We start from the raw sequence: 20,463 nt of genomic DNA, 5'->3' as shown, positions 1-20,463 counted from the left end.
AGCAACTTTGTTGCGAGAGTATAAAAAAGACAACAAGCATTGCTTGCCATTAGCATTTATCATTATTTTCAGTTCAATGACATAACCTGATTCGTTTTCTGTAAATGCACAGTAACAGTGTGAGGCGAAATGTCAAACTTATTTGTTAGCATTAGTTGATTGTATGGCATCTCCGGCCGATCGAATGGGCCACCGAAAAATAAATTTCACTCTGACATTTCTTTAAGCAAGATTCATGAAATTCCAACATAAATGAAAAATATGTTCGGGTTTTCTTTCCATTCAAACCAAATCAAATAAGCAGACTTGAGGATAATTTCACGGACAGATTTGCAATCATAGATGTTAGCTTTAATAGTTTCCTGATTTAAAAATTTGTTATTTAATGTTGTATACAAAACTATTTTCACATCCGAAATTCAAATTTTGGCATATCCGTTAAACATAATTTTATATGTAGTACATTTTAACCATTCGATTAACAATTACCCCGATTAAAGTTCTTACATCTATTACAWAAGTACATTCAAAACAACACTGTCTATATGAAAATGCTATTAATATCAACTGTTGAAGCGAAAAAATCTCTACAATCCATAAATAAGTGTCATAATTCACGCTGCATTTAATGTGATAATAAAAATAAATATATTATTATGTCAAATGAATCACCGCCTGCTTCCAAGCAGAACACAACACTAACCAATAAACCTATTTACACTTTGTATCACAAATGTAAGCTCGTACTTGTCAGAACGTTTTCAAAGCGCGCCGACATAATAACATTAATTACATACATACATATAAAATAAAAGTGCAGCTCCACCACAGATGTTTGGATATATGTATGTATCAATAATTGAATGGAAATAAACACTGATGTGTGGAACACAATGCTAGCGACAGACTGCAGCAGCACGACAGTGAACTGAAAATAGCGTTGTGAATCCTACTACAAGAACGTTTGTGATGTGTGGAATACAATGCTCGCGACAGACTGCAAACGACAGCTGCAAACGACATCGGCAATATTAAAATACACACGTTCTTATGGACAGACCTCTTTGACACACGACTACACGACTGCAGGCCGACAGTTGCCGTTCTCGCTAACTTCAATATATTCTTATATTTGCCAACGACAGTAGGACGACAGTAGAGTTGACAGTAGAGAGATGAGGTAGAGTGGTGATGCCACTAATATGTAAAATCTAAAATTACTCAAAGCTGTAACAAACCTGACGTTATTTTACAAATAAAATAGCTCTGTTACATCATTTATAATAACAATTGATAATTTGAAACGAATAAATTTACCTTCTTCTTCTTCTTGATTGGCGTAGACACCGCTTACGCGATTATAGCGATTACGCGATTATAGCCGAGTTAACAACAGCCGCCAGTCKTTTCTTCTTTTCGCTACGTGGCGCCAATTAGATATTCCAAGTGAAGCCAGGTCCTTCTCCACTTGGTCCTTCCAACGGAGTGGAGGTCTTCCTCTTCCTCTGCTTCCCCCGGCGGGTACTGCGTCGAATACTTTCAGAGCTGGAGCGTTTTCGTCCATCCGGACAACATGACCTAGCCAGCGTAGCCGCTGTCTTTTAATTCGCTGAACTATGTCAATGTCGTCGTATATCTCGTACAGCTCATCGTTCCATCGAATGCGATATTCGCCGTGGCCCACGCGCAAAGGACCATAAATCTTTCACAGAACTTTTCTCTCCAAAACTCGCAACGTCGACTCATAAATTTACCTATTTACTTATTTTTTGCTTAAAAATTTCACTTTGAACAAAATATTAAAATTTCATTGAAGTGCAAGGTATTAGTATGGCCACAACGGCTTTGTGTACATGCCAAATGAACAACTGAGTTGTTTTGTGTAAATGCCGGCCATTCTTATGTTGCTGCCCTCTCACAAACGTTCTTGTAGTAGGATTCACAAAGCCATTTTCAGTTCACTGTCGTGCTGCTGCAGTCTGTCGCTAGCATTGTGTTCCACACATGACGGATGATGGGAAGTGGAAAAAGTGGAAAATTGGAGACACAAATTGACGTCTAAAAGTGACAAATAATGTTACTTGGAAATACACCAGCGGACATACTAGTATGTACATCGAATTACTGTAATAATTTYGTTGTTTTAATTTTCAAAGCAAACACAAAACAAATATGATTTTCCTGCTGCAAATTTTCAATAGATAACGTTGTATGGTTTAAATATAAAGTTCGGTTATTTTTCCGACACATTGTATTTATACACACATGGTCAAAATAATAAATACATTCCTTTAGCCTGAAATAAAGTAAAATAGTGAATCCTCTCATGCAATAAGCGTGAAATTCTATTGAAGTTCGTTTCTAAGTGGTCAAAATAATAAGTACATTTTTAATTATTCAAGATATTCAGCAAATCGGACGTTTTGTTTTATTGGCTCTATCTTTCGCTTGAATAGTCTTGTTTAAAGAGCACTTATATCTTAACAATTTTATCGACATGAGGACATAAGCATTTCAGTCCGCAGGAGAAGTAAAACGTCTTACAACTTCAAAAAGAAGGCCAAAGTAATTAAAATATCCCTAAAACATTAGGACGTTCATTGTTTTTTTGCAGAATGCCTTACAGATTTAAAAGAATGACGAAAAACTAAAATAACAACAAACAACCCTAACGCCACGTTTTGCTTATTTTTTATTATAATTTAAAATAGTAACGGATATACTAGATACTGATGAAAGAAGTAAGCAAGCAATCAAATTGAACACAGAAAACTAAAACTAATTTTTTTTCTGATGTTCTTATTATTTTGTCCAACCATTTTTTAGCCTTTCTCCTAAAAATTTAAGTTAGTATTTCAATTTTTATTAGTAATGTCTTCATTTTTCCCCTCTACACATATATAAAAGTAAATTTATTAGTCATTCAAATCCACAGGGCTTGCACTTATTATTTTGACCATGTGTGTACATACATATATGAGAAATCTGCGTTTATTGTTCAAATTCTTCCGTACATTTTTTATTACAACTACTATAGAGTTTGTGTGTATGTATACAAGAGAACTGAAGAGTGAGATCTATTCTCTATAGCATTTGATATTAAAAGCTCTCATTCATATATTCTACGTCAAACCTATGAATGCAAATGTAAAGAGCTGCACTACTTTTTCAATCATTTCAGATATGGTTTTATTTTATTTTTAGTGTGTAATAAGCGCTAACATTTCACTTTGTGTGGCTCATTTCACACTCAACGGTAATTAATTGATTTGACCTCGTCGTTATGGTGCCGTTGGGATGGCTCTGATTGCAATACATATAAAACGTACTGTATATTTATATACATATGTATGGCGATAACATATTATAATTACTTATTCATACATGCATACTTACATATGTAAAATGCAACGACTGATTTGTTGGTCATACATAAATGAAAATCTGGTCATAAATGAAAAGTATGTTTATGTGAAAACAAGCTTTGTGCTATAAAAGCATGAATGAAATTACCGCGCGGGAAATGTCAAAAAATAAAAAGAACAAATATTATATAAATACAGAAATAATGCCAAAGTTGTAGTTTGTGAGCTTAAGGTTTAATTGTAAAAAGAAATTAAAAGGAAGTGCGGGTGCGTATAGGAACAATTTATGCATACATACAGATGAGCAGATGTAACAAAACATTAGTGTCATGTAATAAAAAGTAAACTATTCACAACGCGCTTTTTTGTTTGTTAGTTCACAAAATGATCTTCATTTAGTATCTATCAAGTTAACAAATAATAATATTAACGAATAACAAAGTACCAAAATTTAAAGCTTGGGATAAGTGTGGTCGTTGAAACATTAATAAAATATTTAATTTTTTCAATTAAATAAAATCATCTATCTAGTGCGACTGCTAAAGAGAACGCGTAAGCATGACAAACCTCAGAATAGAAAGAAGTTTTAATAACACAAATTATTTCGGGTTTTTAATAAAAAGTGCTTTCACAATTTAAGTTCTAATGAAAAATCAAATATTGCATTACTAAACTAAAAAGCCCGTTGAGAAAACCGCTAATGTTAATATCTCAAAAAATTATTAATATAAATCCATTAAACTGAAGGGGTCAGTAGGGTAATCTTGGCTGTTTTCTTGATATTTTTTTTCATAGAAATCTGTATTCTACAATAGATATATCGGGGAGTGTTTAAACAAATTTTTTCGGAACTTTTTAATGACATCTGTCGGAGAAATAGCTGAGTGAATGAGATGCGTTTTTTCACTGGCGAGCACGGTTTTTCATGTTCTGATCATCTGAAACACAAAAACCCAATTTATTCTTAAAGTATACGTAAATTATCATCCCTACCAGAATCATGATAAAATGTTAATAAATAAAAAAGTAATTAACGTTTTTTTTTTATTTTTTTACGTAAACATTGTCAATAAATTATAATCTAGCTAGACGTTTTGTGAATATTTAAAAAAATTTAGCAAACCGGTTGAGTAGTTCGATCGTAATCATGTCCGCCAGTTTAAAAAAGTGTGTTGTGAGAAAAACGCGTTTAAAGCCAGAGGTGTGCACTGCGAGCGCTGCGAACGTCAAGCAGTATCATTATTTTTGGGCCTTTTACGAAAGCTTCCAATGGTATTATTTCTAATGGTATAAGGGAGCAGAAAATACAATTTTTAAAGATTACCCTACTGACCCCTAAACGCAAAACTAACGTAAAACAGCGAAAATTCGACCATATTATATTTTTGGTTTACACCAACTAACGAATAAATCCAATACACACATTTGCTAAAATTTGGAGAAATCGCACAGAAACCAATACAAGAAAACCGAAAACTGTCTAAAAAAGGCCAAAAAAAAGGTGTAGAAAAAGTACATAACAAGTAATCTGTCGTATATTAACGAAAATGAAAAGTATACAAAACTTGTAACAGATTATACTCGTCTGCGTATCAAAAGAGCGGTCTAAAATAAAAATATGTGAATACGAGCATTCACTCATACATATGTACAGCTGCGAGAAGTGAAATAGTAGTGGGTGTTGGAGCTTTACATATCTGTGAGTTATGTAAAATGCCAAACAATTTTAACATCCATTGAAATGCAAAAGTGGATCATATTTACCAGGCTATGTTTATTACTAACAATATTAAGATTTGAATATGTACGAGATATGTTTATTTACAAAGATGTGTTTATGTATGAAACTTGTTGGGAGCAGTAAAAATCAAAAAAAAAGAAGTACTGAAAGATGTTTGCAAGTTTTGTCTATAGGAGATCTTAGTACTTGGTAGCATGATCATGATTTTTGATAACTGCACTTCATCGCTTCTTCAGAGAATCTACGAGACTGTGGCATATTTCCGGTGGTATGCTCTGCCATGATTGCTGCAATACGGTCCACAGCTCGTTCTTATTTTCGGGTTTATCCTTCCAGACGTCAAGAAAGTCTGCCCAACGGTTTTCAATAGGATATGCTAGTAATCTTGTGAATTGGTACTGCACAAAAAAATTGAATCTGGGGTCGTACTCTCTATTAGGGGAGCGTCTTAGATACTGAAGGGACCCTTTACCGCCGATTAGAATAACTTTCGACACGTCTGTCCACAAGATGTTACGCCATTTCTCAATCGGTCCTTTGGCAAATTTAAAACAACTTGCTTTATGATTTTTTTTAATAACGGTACTTATAGAGGACTCCGGACATATAAATTATGTTCATGTAGAAGTCTTCTCATTGTATGAATAATGTAAGCCAGGTTCAGCTCATTCCGAATCTCCATAGCTGACATTCTAGGTCGAGTCTTGGCACATCTTACAACTATTGSTGTAAAATTCTCGGAAAGAATCCATATTGCGCCCCTTTTTTCGTATTTTTTTTTATAAATAATTGCATTGTGAGGCGTTGTGGCTTAACACCCTACAATTCTTTCCATTTCCTTGTGGGATTTACCGTTGTTTATGACAGATTGAATACATTCTCGTTTTTCGTCTCTGCAGTGCTTCCCGCGGCCGAAAAAAAAGTGCAGTCATATTTTTTTTTTGCTTTTTGCATTGAATAATTAATAAAAGATCTGGAAACTTACTTTTTGTTTAATAAAATTCAATTTTTTTTATTAAAAATTATCTGGTTTCAATCATCTCATCGTTGACTACTATTCTATTGCTCGCTCATAAAAACAGATATGCCAATAAAATTGGCTTTAAAAAGGTAACGGTAAGTAATTGACACTTATTGTTGTATATAACAGGACCGTTATACTTCAGAGAGTACAACTAAAATAATGATCAACGGCAATATCATAAAAGAAACAAAATTTAAAGCAAAACTCTCTTGGCCAATAGGCACTACTATTTCAATGCTCGCAACTGTATGTAGACGATAAGTTCGCGTAACATTGTGTGCATAAAATGGCCTGTGCGAATATAAGAATTTCATTGAAATGACGCAGATGACGGGATATGCCAAAAAATAATGTAAATTATGTGCCTTTCGACTTTCGAATGTGCGTGGTTGTGTGTTCATACTAAAATACATACATATGTACTATGTATGTTATACATTCGTATGGGCGGCGTTAAGAGCATGCATGGTTATTGGTTTTGAATTGCGGCCAAGTGAGTCAAGTTTGCAGTATGCAATAAAAAATATGTAGATATATTTTGATCTTATTTTACTTTTTGATTGGCAGAATATCTTGGCGATGACAGGTAATGGACAGAGGCGCAAGCAAACAGATATTTCTGAATGCAAAATATTTGATTAAAATGCAATTCAATTGAAACAAGTAACATTGACCATGTAAATTTATAATAAAATAAAATGAAAAATACGATAGCCTAATATAATGTAATAAATGAGTTAAATTCAAACTTGGAAAACCATTTGTTCAAATTTCTATAAAAGAAATTTAACCATGCATGTAAGTGTTATGCTAAATGAATGAACATGTTATATTTACATAAGTATATATGTACATTAGAAACAACATTAACTTATTTTTAAACTCCCCCATTTCAAATTTAATATTTACTCATTTTCACAGCTTTTATGTGGCCCACTTTGCCAACTTTTTTTGTGTTTTATATCTTATTTGCTTTCCTTAACATTTCTTATACGTTCTATTTTTATTCCACAAATTTCGTATGCAAGGCATGACAATGAAACGACACTGTTTAGGTACAAAATACATACACACGTACATATTTATTTGTAAAAATGAAGGCAAATAAAATGGCCTGCATGCCAGTAAGTAGAGTCTCTTCGCACACGGACTTGCTCAGGTAGCCGTACAAGAATTCCAATTCCAAACACGGGCAAGATTTCTTGTATACAAGTTGTGGCCAGACAAATTGGCGTCAAAACAACGACTATCAAGATGAAGAGAATGAAGGAAAATATAAAAAAGCGAATGGAATAAATTAGCTAAGTAATGTAGTTGCACAAAAATAGCACAAAAATATAAATAAAAACCATTAAAATTTTAATTACATCAGAAATTTTGAATTTTTCTTTCAAAATGATTGCATTCAAAACCGTTTATCTGTATGCAATCCTCTTAAAACTCACAATATTATTTCACCTCTGCATACACATCTAAAAAATAATATTTAATTTTCATCATTGCAATCACTTTCGCACATCCCATTACATCTACGTAGAGATATACGGCACACGAAATTATGCTAATTAAATTATTCAAGTATGTATTCAATTATTCTCACACCCGTCTTGAAACGAAGCAGGCAACACCAACAACAAACTGCGACATTGGAGCATAAACGACAAGTGCGCTTACTATTACATAACTAGCAAATGGAACTGATGACGAGAATTCGCGCTCTTTGCTACAGAGCCATTAATTACGCGAATAACAGATACATATTGAGACAAAAATTAATGAGATTGTGATAGAGCAGTCAGCAAGAAATGACGGCACACATATAAAAACAACAGCCGATCGAACAAACGGCAATTGCAACGAAGTGACATCTTCTCATTACAAAACACTGTATATTTAAAGCCATTCGTTTGGAGATGAATACTGGTTACTTTTGTGACTTGATTATTTGATGGGCATATTGCCACATTAAAAATTATAGTACTATATTACAGCTTGCATGGTTATTGCCTTTGAATGGTAAAGAGAAAAGGAAAGTTTTTTCTTTTAAGAAACCAAACCAGCCTTTGGTACATATGTAACGATACACTTTAGGGTTATACAGCATACAAAATAAAGCAAAACAAAAGCAGCGTAAATAAACACATCTTTACAATAATCGTGAACCTAAACGGTCATGCTTACAATTTACAATACAATAATTACAATATAAATAAAATAGATTTAATTGGAAACTAATGTAATATTAGTGCACCAAATTAAGCATTCACAGTATATATTAGAAAATCAAACAGGAAGCAATTTTTATAAGTATTTCACTTTACATATAAAATTGATTATCAATTCTTTTGATTACTCAAATGATACAAATATGTGATAAGAACACTCAGTTCTAGGTGTAATTAACAGAAAATAATCGTGGTAGAGTAAAAAATACCCAGTTTCATTTTTATGAATATGTAATTATGCAATTAAAATAGTGCTATTGCACTTAATAGGGTAGAGAAGATAATGTAAACCAAGAAAAAAAAAACCACAATAAAAAGACAAACAGTACTTAAATTTGGTAAGAGCAGTATAAAAAGTGAACAAGGATAATTGTTAGGCTTGGCACGCGCATAGCAACAACAAACAAATGCAAGAAAATGGAGGCGTATGTCACGCAACAGAAACCGGAAATTCCAAAAACTTTTTTTAACTCAACATACATACATAATTGGTATTAAAAACAGGCGCATTAACGGTAAACACCGGTGTGGCAAACGCTAAATTGGCCGAAAAGCMACCCAAACACGCTACCAAAACCTGTTTTTATGTTATTATTGATTTTTTACTACACGCTTCGTCGCATACATACAATCGACGAAAGCTAAAATAATGACGGGCAGGTTAGCAGAGTGCGACTACAGCAAGGATATGTAATCGACAAAAGAACGAAGCCACCGAAGTTGGCCTAAAGCATGACTACAAACAAAAGGACTACAAAAAGATATATTAAAAGCATTGTAGTGAAAATGGCGCCGAAAATACGGTATGTAATAACGGTTGGCTAGCCAAGCAAATTAATGTGCAAAGAAAACGACGGTAAAACCGGAAAGCTACTCGTTGCGTTTTGTAGGTATATAGGGACAAAGAATATACCGTCATGACATAATATCTTACCAAATGGCGTCGAAGTGTCGCACACGCAAGCATATACGCCGCCGGCTAGAGGGTATTGCAAGAGACCTTTCTAATGCATACCTATTAACACGCGGGAATTGTGTAGTGGGTGTGGTGGACCTAACCACCACTGCCACGAAGATTACGCCAACACGCAGCAAAGTTCAACGACATTTTGTGGACTACAACAAAGCAAGTTACAAACACCCCAGGCGCTCAACCCCGTCGCCTAAATGGCGTATGTTAGGAGAATTTGGTAGAAACCAACAACCCCAACAAAAGCTTGTCGGCCCTTAATACAAATGGTAAATAGACTTTGGTAATATACAAAGTGAATGTGATGAAAAAGGTTTTATTACTCTAAATATTGTCATTTCGCCGGGTGGGTATATATACATACATACATATATATAAATAATGTTTCAGTCGTATTGAAACATTCGAACTCAAGCGATTATCGGGAAGCAATTTGCGAGGACTGTTAGATATCCAAAGATTCCCAGGAAGAGATTCTGAAAAGCGAGAAAACTCTTTTACAGACCTAATGCACTATTCCTGCAAAAAGTGAAGTGCTGGAAAGTGAAAGTTTCAAATGGAATGTAAAATTGTGTTATATAGGAAGTAGGCAAGGCACATTCACACTGTAACATAGGAATATTAGAGAAGGTACCTGACGAGAGGCTTGGTTGTAATCGATCGGGCGGGTCCCGAGATATGTGATTTCACCTAAAAGTGGGAAGTGCTTCAGCCATCGTCCAATTTTTACTACGACCCGTTCTTCTTTCATACCATTTTGGGAGCAAAATTTGATGTCTTTATAAGGCTTAGTAGTAGTTTTCAGCAGTTACGTTATATGGAGAGTGAACGGCGTTTTCATCCAATTTCAAACATTTTCACAGTGTTGGTAGAATTGTATAGAATTGTATAGAATTGAATAGAAATATTTACGCCAGACGAATTTGATTGTTGTAGCTTTACTGGTATAGGAGATACATATGTACATTAAACTTAATAGAGGGCGGGACCAATCCCACCTTTTCAACATTTTTCCCCACACCTATGCCTCGACGCTGCAATCGCTCGTGCCAAGTTAAAGTTTTATGTTGTATATTTATTTTATGCTTATTAATAGGTTTTTGGTTAATGACCTTTTATGGTCGTGGCAATCGCCCGTTTATGTCCATCTTCGAGCTCAATCTTTTTTATACCAAGGAACGCGCATACCTATTTTCATCAAGATATCTGAAATTATAATCAAGTTACAACTTGCACGGAAGGACAGACAAACAGTCACCCGGATTTCCTGATCATTTATATACATATATATATATGTATATAGAGAGAGAGAGATATATATATAACCCTATATCTATCTCTATTATTTTTGGGTAATACATACAACCGTTACGTGAAAAAAATTATTATACTCTGTAGCAAGATGTTGCAAGAGTATAAACATCAGCACAAAAGATCTGTGTTCACACTGTATACATACATATTCATGTGGACTTTTAATGAAGCAAGCAAAACAGTAAAAAAGAAGTTACTAAAGAACGGCACCGTGGAGCCTAGAGAGTATTACATAAAGACTTCCTTTGACTGTTTCAAACCCAACCCAATTGCTTTAGGATCACAACGGGAATTTATGCTGAATACTTTATTAACTTTATTTGTTTTCGCTTTATGGTTTTTGCTATGTTGCTGCTAAGCAATCAAGCGAATAACGCAACAGCCACCCCAAAAGTCGATGTAGGACTCACGTAACAAAGGGCACAAGTGGTATCCCAGCCCACTGACTCTATGGCGCCACATAATTTTGCGTACCATGAACTGAGCAAGTGCATGGACTCCATACAGCTACACTAAAAATTCTATCCCCATTCGCTTGACATTTTCGATTTGCAAGCATGGTATTTGATCGACCGGCCGGCTTTTCCGAGTTCATTGCCACTTTACTAAACAAAGTCGTCGTTTGTAGTGGTGTTTACTAGAAATATAATCAGCCGTCTACTTTCATAGGCGTAGTCAYAGGATATGTATGAAGATGACGTCATGTGTGCGGAAAAGGCAGGACATAGGAATGTTGCATGATGTCATCGCGTTAAGTTGGACGTAAAAAAGGATGTTGGGGTGGTAGGTTGGCATAATAAGGGAAAAATACAGTGAATCATGATGTAAAGTAAACTTTAAGGGAGGCCCACAGACTATTGATTTTGTACTCGTTTCAGCTTTTTGTAAAATTTATTGSAGTTTTCAAGAAAAAATAGTAATTAACAAAAAATACGATTTATAGGATGAGTTAGAAAGGTAGTAAATGGAAGTATGGTTGCTTTAATGAATCTGGAAATCTTTTCAAATACGACTTCGATGTTATCAATTTTTAATTGTCACAAGTCGTTATATTTGACTGATACATACATATGTATATAATAAAAAGACCAAATCTCGCGAAGCAATTGACGAAAGATTTCCGCCCATAAATCTGTTATTTCGTGTTTGTAGGCCAAAAATTTAAATGTGAATCGTTAAAATTATTAATTCGATAATTCTCGCAATGAGTACACAAATTGCACATGAATAATATGGAGCCAAACTTTTACTTTCACAAAATTATTGCTCGAAATTTACATAAGGTTATGGCCAACAAATACATTCTTTTGTCTTCAACAAGTTTCCAACGCACCTTAGAGTTGCACACTTATTCGTACACAAATTTATAGTGGTTTTGTACTCGTATTTTCACGAAAGTGTTGCGTTTTTCACAATTTTTGATTTTGGTATGACTGCATATTTCCCTTATTGCGTTTTATGGCAAGTCTTATGGCATATTTTATTATTCATGATTACGTGACTGGGAAACTTAAAGAGGCTTAATAACAATTCGCAAAAGAAAAGCGAGAAATCAAAGTAGGCTCGCTACATTTTACAACAATGAAAGCGGTGTTGGTAGAGAGTCGCATAGCGCGTGCCGCCTGGCGTTTGCATGATGAATTGCGGGTCGGTTGAATGTATGGGACAGATGGATGGACTGCCTAATTGGCGAGCTCAATGGATTTGCTGACGGACTGGCAATACACACTTAAAAGTAGCAATGATCTGCCGACTGTTTCTTTTTGTCATCATAATTCATCCGCTGTGCGCATTTCAAAGTATCTTAATGCCATCAATTGCACTTCAAAAGTCCATCCATTTAGTTGAACTGAACTGGCTCTGTACTGCGTTAGCTCCGGAGTTTTGTGTGGCATGCAATATGCAGTATGTATGTAAATTGAATACAAAATGTAAAAGGGTACTTGAATTTATTTCTTCTCTGCATACAAAATTAAATAACACGTTTTCATAAAGTATCAGAATTTATATAATAAGCCATGATGACATATTAATTCTTAAAACTGTTAAAACCGTTTATTAGACCGTCCTTACAATTACCGATCCAAACGAAGTTAGATCGCCGAAAAAACAGCCCTTGGCTTGGTAACACCATTGCATGCATTAGACCGTCCTCTTTCATATCGATATACAGTGACTCACACGTCCAACCGGATGCGGGCATTGCCTGTCATCATTGGCCCTCCAATCATAAAGTAAAAATCTTAAGAATGATACATATTATATATCAAATTAAAGGAAAAATCTTCTATTTTTTTTGGTAAACTTAAAAATAGTAATAAATTTATTCACTGCATAAAATTTAGAAAAATAACTCGCACCATATAAAATTTGTTCCACACAACTAACCGGATATTTTAAAAAGCTAATGATTACTTATATTTCGTAGCATATCCTTTTTCAGATAAAAATGGTTTTAGTCGCCTTGGTATAGAGGCGACAAGTTTTTGATAAAATTGTGGTGGTATTGCTTTCCGAGCCTCAAAAATAGCCGTTTTGAGCCCAGCAACATTGGAATACTGCCTTTGGTACACTTTTCGACTGACTTCTTGCCATACGTGCTCAATAACGTTTACATCTGAGGATTGGGCAGATGTACCCAGAACATAAGTGCAATTGTATATAAACCAAGTATGAGCAATCGCCGATTTGGGCTTCGGATCGATGTTTTAGTAAAATATAATATCGTCTTTAATTCCCAATGTTACACATGACTGCTTTAAAGTTTCCTTTAAAATGTCGACATATTCGTTTCCATAGCACTTTGCACTAAATGCAGGTTGCCCGTTCCTTTAGCCGATATACATCCTCAAACCATTACTGACCCACCACCGTGCTTAAGTGTTGCCCTAGTATGTTTTGGCAAGTAAGCTTCGTTGGGACGCCGCCATACAAAACTTCAGCCATCTGATCCCTGCAGGTTAAACTTGATATCGTGTGTGAAAGGAACCTTGAAAAAGCAGTAATAATAACGTTTTACGATTACTAAATCAAAATTATGCCATTTTCCCTTTGCCTGAACTCATCAGGCTTTTTAAATGCAAATTCACAAATTCTAGCTTTTTCTTTCTATGTTTTTCGAATATTTACGCCTGTTTTACAACAGCTCTACCATGTAAATCGAAGATTCTAAGTGTGCGGCGAATTGTTTCGCCTTTTCTTCCTTCCTTCTTTTCTTTTACACTTTCCAATATTTTTCTTACATTTTCCACCGGGAAAACGGGATTTTTTCAACAATTCAGTATAAACATTTCTTCGGCTTGTGTTAGCTTCTTTCCTTGACCAGCTCTACTAATATTATTGATCCCATTTTCCTTTTAAAACTTTTTTATAACATCAAAGACAGTTGAAGTACTCCTTTTCACAATCTCTGAAATATCTTTAATGGTTTTTCCTTCTTCCCGTAACTGAATAATTTGCTTCCGAATTTCAGTACAAGTATGAGTATGCGGGGGCGTCATATTGTCGTGTTGCTTACTCACAGACTTACCGGTAACCACTAATAAAGTGTTTGTGTTTGTTTGTGTTTGTTCTAATGAAATTCCACAACGATCAGAAGTACCGTGCCTTGTAGAAGGTTACTTCTTATAATTTTCCGGTTAGTTGTGTGGAACGAATTTTATATGTTTCGAGTTATTTCTCTAAATTATACGCAGTGAATGAATTTATTACTATTTTCAAGTTTCCGAAAATAAAATAGAAAAATTTTCCTTTAATTTGATGTATCATATGTATCATTTTTAAGATATGACTGGAGGTTAGACGTGTGAGTCACTGTAGGTAGGTTCTCCTATGACACATCCAAAATTTTCTTAGAAAGTTTCTAAACAACGGTAGTACCATTAGTTAAAAATTCAATGGAGTACTGAAAGCTCGACTAAAATACCATCACAAACCTCAAAACACAGATCAGTGCAGGTAAAAGGTCATGAAAAATGTCTATCAAACAGCACTGTATATTTTCAGGGAGAAATATGTGTTCACAACATAGATTACACAGCCTGACAAAATTAAAAAAAATGTTTGCTTCTTTGAATTTATCAACTGATTCTAGTTAATTTGGGCGCGCTGAATTCAAATCCGTAATCAGTTTGTCTCTATCAGTTCTAGTTTTCGTGATACAGATTTGAATTCAGCGCACCCAAATTAACTAGAATCAGTTGATAAATTTAAAGAAGCAAATTGAGTGCTGGCCTGTGTTATATATAACCGCACATAATTTTATATATATACATATCTACACACATATGCAAAGATATACCTAATTTCCCCTTTCCACGCATGCTTTCATCATTTATCATCTCAGTCAACACTAATCGAAATGATTAGTGAAATTTGGCATGGATGAGCAACAGCAGCAAAGAAATTCACACGCGGCACTTTCAATTATTCGCCCAAAATGCACAATTTGCGTACACGAGTCAAAAGCGTAAGGGGAAGAGACTACAAAATGAAATGGGTGAATAAAATGAGATAGAAAGCAAACAAATGGAAAACGTGTGATTCTGCGAGAAGAGAGAATAAGTGACTAAATCTCGCGGCCACTCCCAATTCTTTCCAATTTCAATTTATACACAATAAATATAGAAATAAAAATAAAGAACAAAAACAATTTGAATGAATAATGGAAAACTTAACAAAAGGAACAAGGTTAACATGTGATTGTTCCGTACATTAAAAGAAATACAACCGAAATTTAATCACAAATAGAAACATACAAGAAGAAGAATACAAAATATGTTTAACAACAAAAGCTTAAAAAAAACAGCGCATTCATACATATATGAACACATTATATTCATATTAGTATTTATTAAATGAATAATGCCGGCATTGAGAGAAGAGAAGAAAAAAGCGTAGATTAACCGAATTGACAGTAGACAATTTTTTATGCTAGTGTGGTATAAAATTCAGTAGACAACAAAAAAGTATAAAATAATTTGCAGTCGAAAAAAAAACACGTTTACTAGAGCAAATGGAAATTAGCGACTAAATATCRACACTTTTAACACTCAAACCGACAGTGAGAGCACAGACAGGGAGGAATAAACATGATAGGAAAAATTTACAGAACGACTAAAAATATGAAGTGAAACCTATTAATGCTGTTCTCAAATCCGTTAACATGTTTTTGGTTACATTAAGACGGATTAAATCAATTAGTTCCAATTTTGTCATTGAACACGAAAAAGTTCCTCACCGAAGAATATGCATTTTAAATGCGAATATTGTTAAAACAAATTTTAACTCCACCCAAATAGTTTTTCTTCAGCAATTTAAATTATTACTAAACTGTAAAAAAAATTAAAATAGTTTACTTATTTTGCAGTTAATGCTGTTTTACAAACGCCAAATATTTATACAAAATTTCACTTGTTTATGTAGTCATATTTTTTTCAACATACATATATACGTGTTTTCCTAGCGTACAAATGTGCATTTTTTTCTTTTTAACCAAAATGTAGGCTTAGTGTATAATATGTTTGTGCACATGTAGATATTTATGATTACTTAAATATGTACATTGTTAAAAGTTGTTTGATGACTATTCGAATTATACATACGAAGACGTCGTGGCCGTAATATGTAATGATGTCATGCCTATTAACTTGTACATATGTATGTATGTATTCAAATAAGTAAGTATATATGCATATAAACAAAGAGGCATAATTACACCATGTGAATATTTACAAAACGTATAGGAAGTTAGTTAAGCACTAGAAATTATTGTTAAATGCAAATTAGTGTTCGTTAAACACTTGTTGGCGTTTACCACTTGGTTTGTATATGAGTTTTTATTGTAGTTCTATTCGATTGTAAAAAAATAAGTTTATTGTGGACATCTTTGACTGAATAGTTTTACCAGAAAAATTATATAAAAAAAAAGATAAATAAGCTTAAATTTCGAGGAAAGGCAATATAAATAAACTCAGCTGATATAAAGAAAGAAAAGTTTTTGATACTGGTAACCTACTTGACGTACCTTTGTTTATATTAAATTATATTTATAAATTTTATTTGTGCTTTAAGCGGTGAAACGCAAGCAATCGTAAAACGTGTAGTATTGAAATAATTTATTCAGGCCCATAAGTAAAGAATTCACCATGAGAACACTTTAAATTCTTCTCTCCGGCTCCTCACTTCAATTTCCCGATCTACTGTGGCACAATGTTGTCATCACTTCCATCATCGACTTAATTGAATTAAGCTCTAGCGACCCTAGCACTTTCATACAACTATGCATGCGCTTTCTTTCATGCCAACCACCCACCCGCCTGGGATCGAAGGAATTATGAACGAAATTGCCTCTAATGAAAAAAGTGAGCAGACTTTAAACGAAATTTATAATATACATGGCATAATTKCATCGCTGCGTTGTTCTTCTCGGGCACACACTTACGTCAGAGTGATATCACATTTCCATGCGTGAATGAAATTTTGTATACCGATATACGTACTATACATACTTTCATACGCTTTTATATATGTCGACTACAATATTTTGTAAGCGATTTGGCAATGAGACTTTTGATCTCTTTGGCTTTCGACCGAGACCTCAAACTTGGCATATGTACAACTGATACACAAGACAGTTTAAGTGGAATTCTATCTAAGAGCTATTAAAAATGAGAAAATTAATACAATTGTTAATATCTCCATAAATTCTAATTAAAAYCCCAAGTTAAATTCCTCTAGAGATCCACTAAGCTCACCATATAAAAATTGAGATTTTAAAAGATTTGTGTCATCATTACCTATTTTTACGCACAACTACTGTTTATGGCAGTGATATCCAAAATAAGATTTTTTTTATTTTTCATACCTTCCTTCCTACAACTTGATTCATCATTTCCCTTGTGTAAAGCTCCAGAAAGAAAAAACGAAAAAAAAATCCAAAAATATATAAAACAATATAAAAACTCGGCAACCAAAAATACTTAAACTCCAAAGCAAGCACACTCCTCCGACCGTCGGAGCAATGTTGGAAATTTTCAAGTGTGACGAAGGTAAATGAACTCTTTCCGAACTCGCACGATTGCTCCCAATTTGAGGCGGTGTTTATGACGGCAACTATGGCAGTGGTGAATGTGGTGATTTTTTGTATTATTAATATTTTTTGTAGTTGTTTTCAGTACAATTTATTTCTTTGTACATGGAGTATGGGTAGGGTATGTTTCAATTATTTTTTATTAACTTTTTATGCACTTTCTTTTGTTTTGCTGACCGTGACTTCTTCCTCATAACCAACGAAATATTTTCTTTACTTARCGCTAACACGTTTCGACAAAAGTGTGTGTTAATAGAAAAGTTTACTGGCAGTACATGGACTTTATTTCTAATAAATTGTTGAATTAAAAACCTTGAGATCATGTACGCAACTCAGTTAAGCGTGCTTAGAGTATCGCAATTGTATTATGCTCCGTTCAACGCACTTGCATTTTTATATTTTTTATCAAATTTATTTTTGACTCAACCACAATTTTCGCCAATTCTCTGAATTTATTTCGCATATTTGAATTTAGTGAATTCAGCTATGCTTAAATGCGTTAATAATATCAAATTATAACTCCATCAAAAATAATGAAACGTCCAATTAATAATTACCCACACACACCCTTAACGATGGTTTAACTATATAGCAGATACATACTAAGTTAAATTATATTTTGTTAAATATTTCATTGACTACTTTATAAAGTAGCAAACCCGTTAAATTTCCCTGCTGTCCAAAAACCACGTTTTAAGAAAAATAATGAAAAGAATTCATCGAGCAAACAAAAATACAACTCGCCTACGAACAAAGTCGAAGTTTGTTCAGTGTTCACGTTCACTTCAATTCAAACAAATGCATATGTATGTACATACATACATACATTGACATTAGCAATTTCGGGTGTGGTTTATGGAACACAGAAAAAAGGAGAACAAACAGTTAAATATTTTTTTCTGCAAATTGACGAGTCTCAAGACCTTCAGCCGCGCTTTTAGACACAATTAGGTTTAAGTGACCGGAAAGTGAATATAAACATCGTACGTTCTGCATGCTTACATATAAACAAAGTGTTTGCATCCAAGCATAATCTACTCGGTTTGCTCATGGCTAGCAATTTACGTGCAAACATACATACATACATATGTATATTTGATGATGACAGTTCTTAATGGACGGAAGAACTTTGCGAAATTTCCAACAACGGAACTAAATCGTTATCTAAATAAATATGTGTGTGGGTGGGCTGGACACATCAATCATTGCTATTATGACATATGWTAAGCATATACTACAAACCATTGGATATGGGGAAAGATGAACAATAGTGTTTATAGCTGTTTAATTGAGCAAAGAAAGAACTTCAACACACATACGGTTTTAAGCATTTTAATAAATAAATTTCTCATTAATTAAGACTTCGTCAATATAATTATATAAAAACTTACCTATTAACAATCAATCATGAATTACATATAGTATTACGTTAATACTATTTTTTTCAAATTACCAAAAAAGCCAAATTGTTTAATATCTGAAATCAAAAAATATAGACAAAATTAACGAAAATGTACATTAACATACAATATAATGATGTAATATGTGATTTCTGAAGCTTAAAATAATGCTTTCGCCATAAAACACTAGTATGTTTGCTAAAGGTCATCAATTCAATCTTATAAGGGCAATTTGAAAAGTATGAAGCGTTTTACTATAATAAATATATTAAAGTAACATTTAATTCCAGACATATTTGCATGTTGTTAATGTAGTAGAGAATGTTCTAGTTTCTGATGTAAGAATTTAAAGCACTTAAACTATTTCGACTTGTTTATTAGATATTTAAACTAAGAGACTTTGACTAAGACTTTGTAACAGAAAAATTACTTGCTTTTAAGCAATACTTTTTTAATTTACCTTCCCCCGACAGTTGGGTTTACTTAACAGGAACGGATACGAATTTCTTATCCGGCYAAGGACTCTCAACTCGGCACAGTTCTGTCGCTACAATAATAACAATATTTTTTTATAATTGGATATTCCTTTTGCCACAGCAATAACTTTAATCTTTTATCAAAARGTTTTCAAACCAAACTACGCAATTAAAAAACACTTTAGTAATATTGAAAGTTAAAATAAAAATAAAAACACTCACAAATATGATTTAATTATTAATTTCCTGTGTTTCGTAAACACCACAGCTACTGTACATCAAAACACTGCTTTCAATTTCAAATCACCTGAGACTTAAAAACAATCGCTAATGTACACACAATTATTTTATTTGTCTCATTGTATTAAAGTTAATTAAATAAAGCGATTAAGAGAACTAATAGTACTCGACGAGAACAAGAACCAATGACAGAAGAAAGAATACAACAACAATGTACTTTGGCCGCACCGAAGTTATACCTTTAAAAATAAAAAAAATTTACATTCAAGAACTTGCTTTAGATTCGAGATTACAAGAACAGGGAATAGTTCACGTAAAAAGATACAAAAAAAATTAGTGAGTATGCGTATTTTATATGCAAACAAAGACTTTAAATTTATATAATACATATGAAACAAACAAATAACTTAAGTGTCAACCTCTACGCAACTACGAAGCGTGCCAAGCAGAAATTTCCCTAAAATATACGCTGTATGTAGTAAAYACGGAAAACGCAGTTCGTAGTTAGGCGGGCCCGACTGGGTAAGACCGGACCTCGTGTCCCCATTTAATTTCAATTAACATAGTAAATGTGCTGCATTTTACCACACGCATTTGTACAGCGCGTAATTGTACATA

The 20,463-nt window shown here is 33.6% G+C and overlaps 1 protein-coding gene across 11 annotated transcripts in view; it reads right to left on the bottom strand.

Moving 5' to 3' along the window:
• LOC108969670 (protein hu-li tai shao) overlaps nt 1-20,463 on the bottom strand; it is a 92,272-nt gene that overhangs the window by 46,969 nt on the left and 24,840 nt on the right. For all 11 annotated transcript variants that reach the window (XM_018934537.1, XM_018934538.1, XM_018934539.1 and 8 more), the window contains one exon: nt 19,121-19,206. The gene's annotated coding sequence lies outside the window, so the exon portion shown is untranslated. The remainder of the gene's footprint in view (nt 1-19,120; nt 19,207-20,463) is intronic.

Source organism: Bactrocera latifrons, unplaced genomic scaffold (genome assembly GCF_001853355.1).
Source record: "Bactrocera latifrons isolate USDA-ARS-PBARC rearing strain unplaced genomic scaffold, ASM185335v1 scaffold_260, whole genome shotgun sequence".
Taxonomy (NCBI): Eukaryota; Metazoa; Arthropoda; class Insecta; order Diptera; family Tephritidae; genus Bactrocera; species Bactrocera latifrons.
Note: the sequence above shows the minus strand (reverse complement) of the source record. Positions and strands in the feature narration are given on the sequence as shown.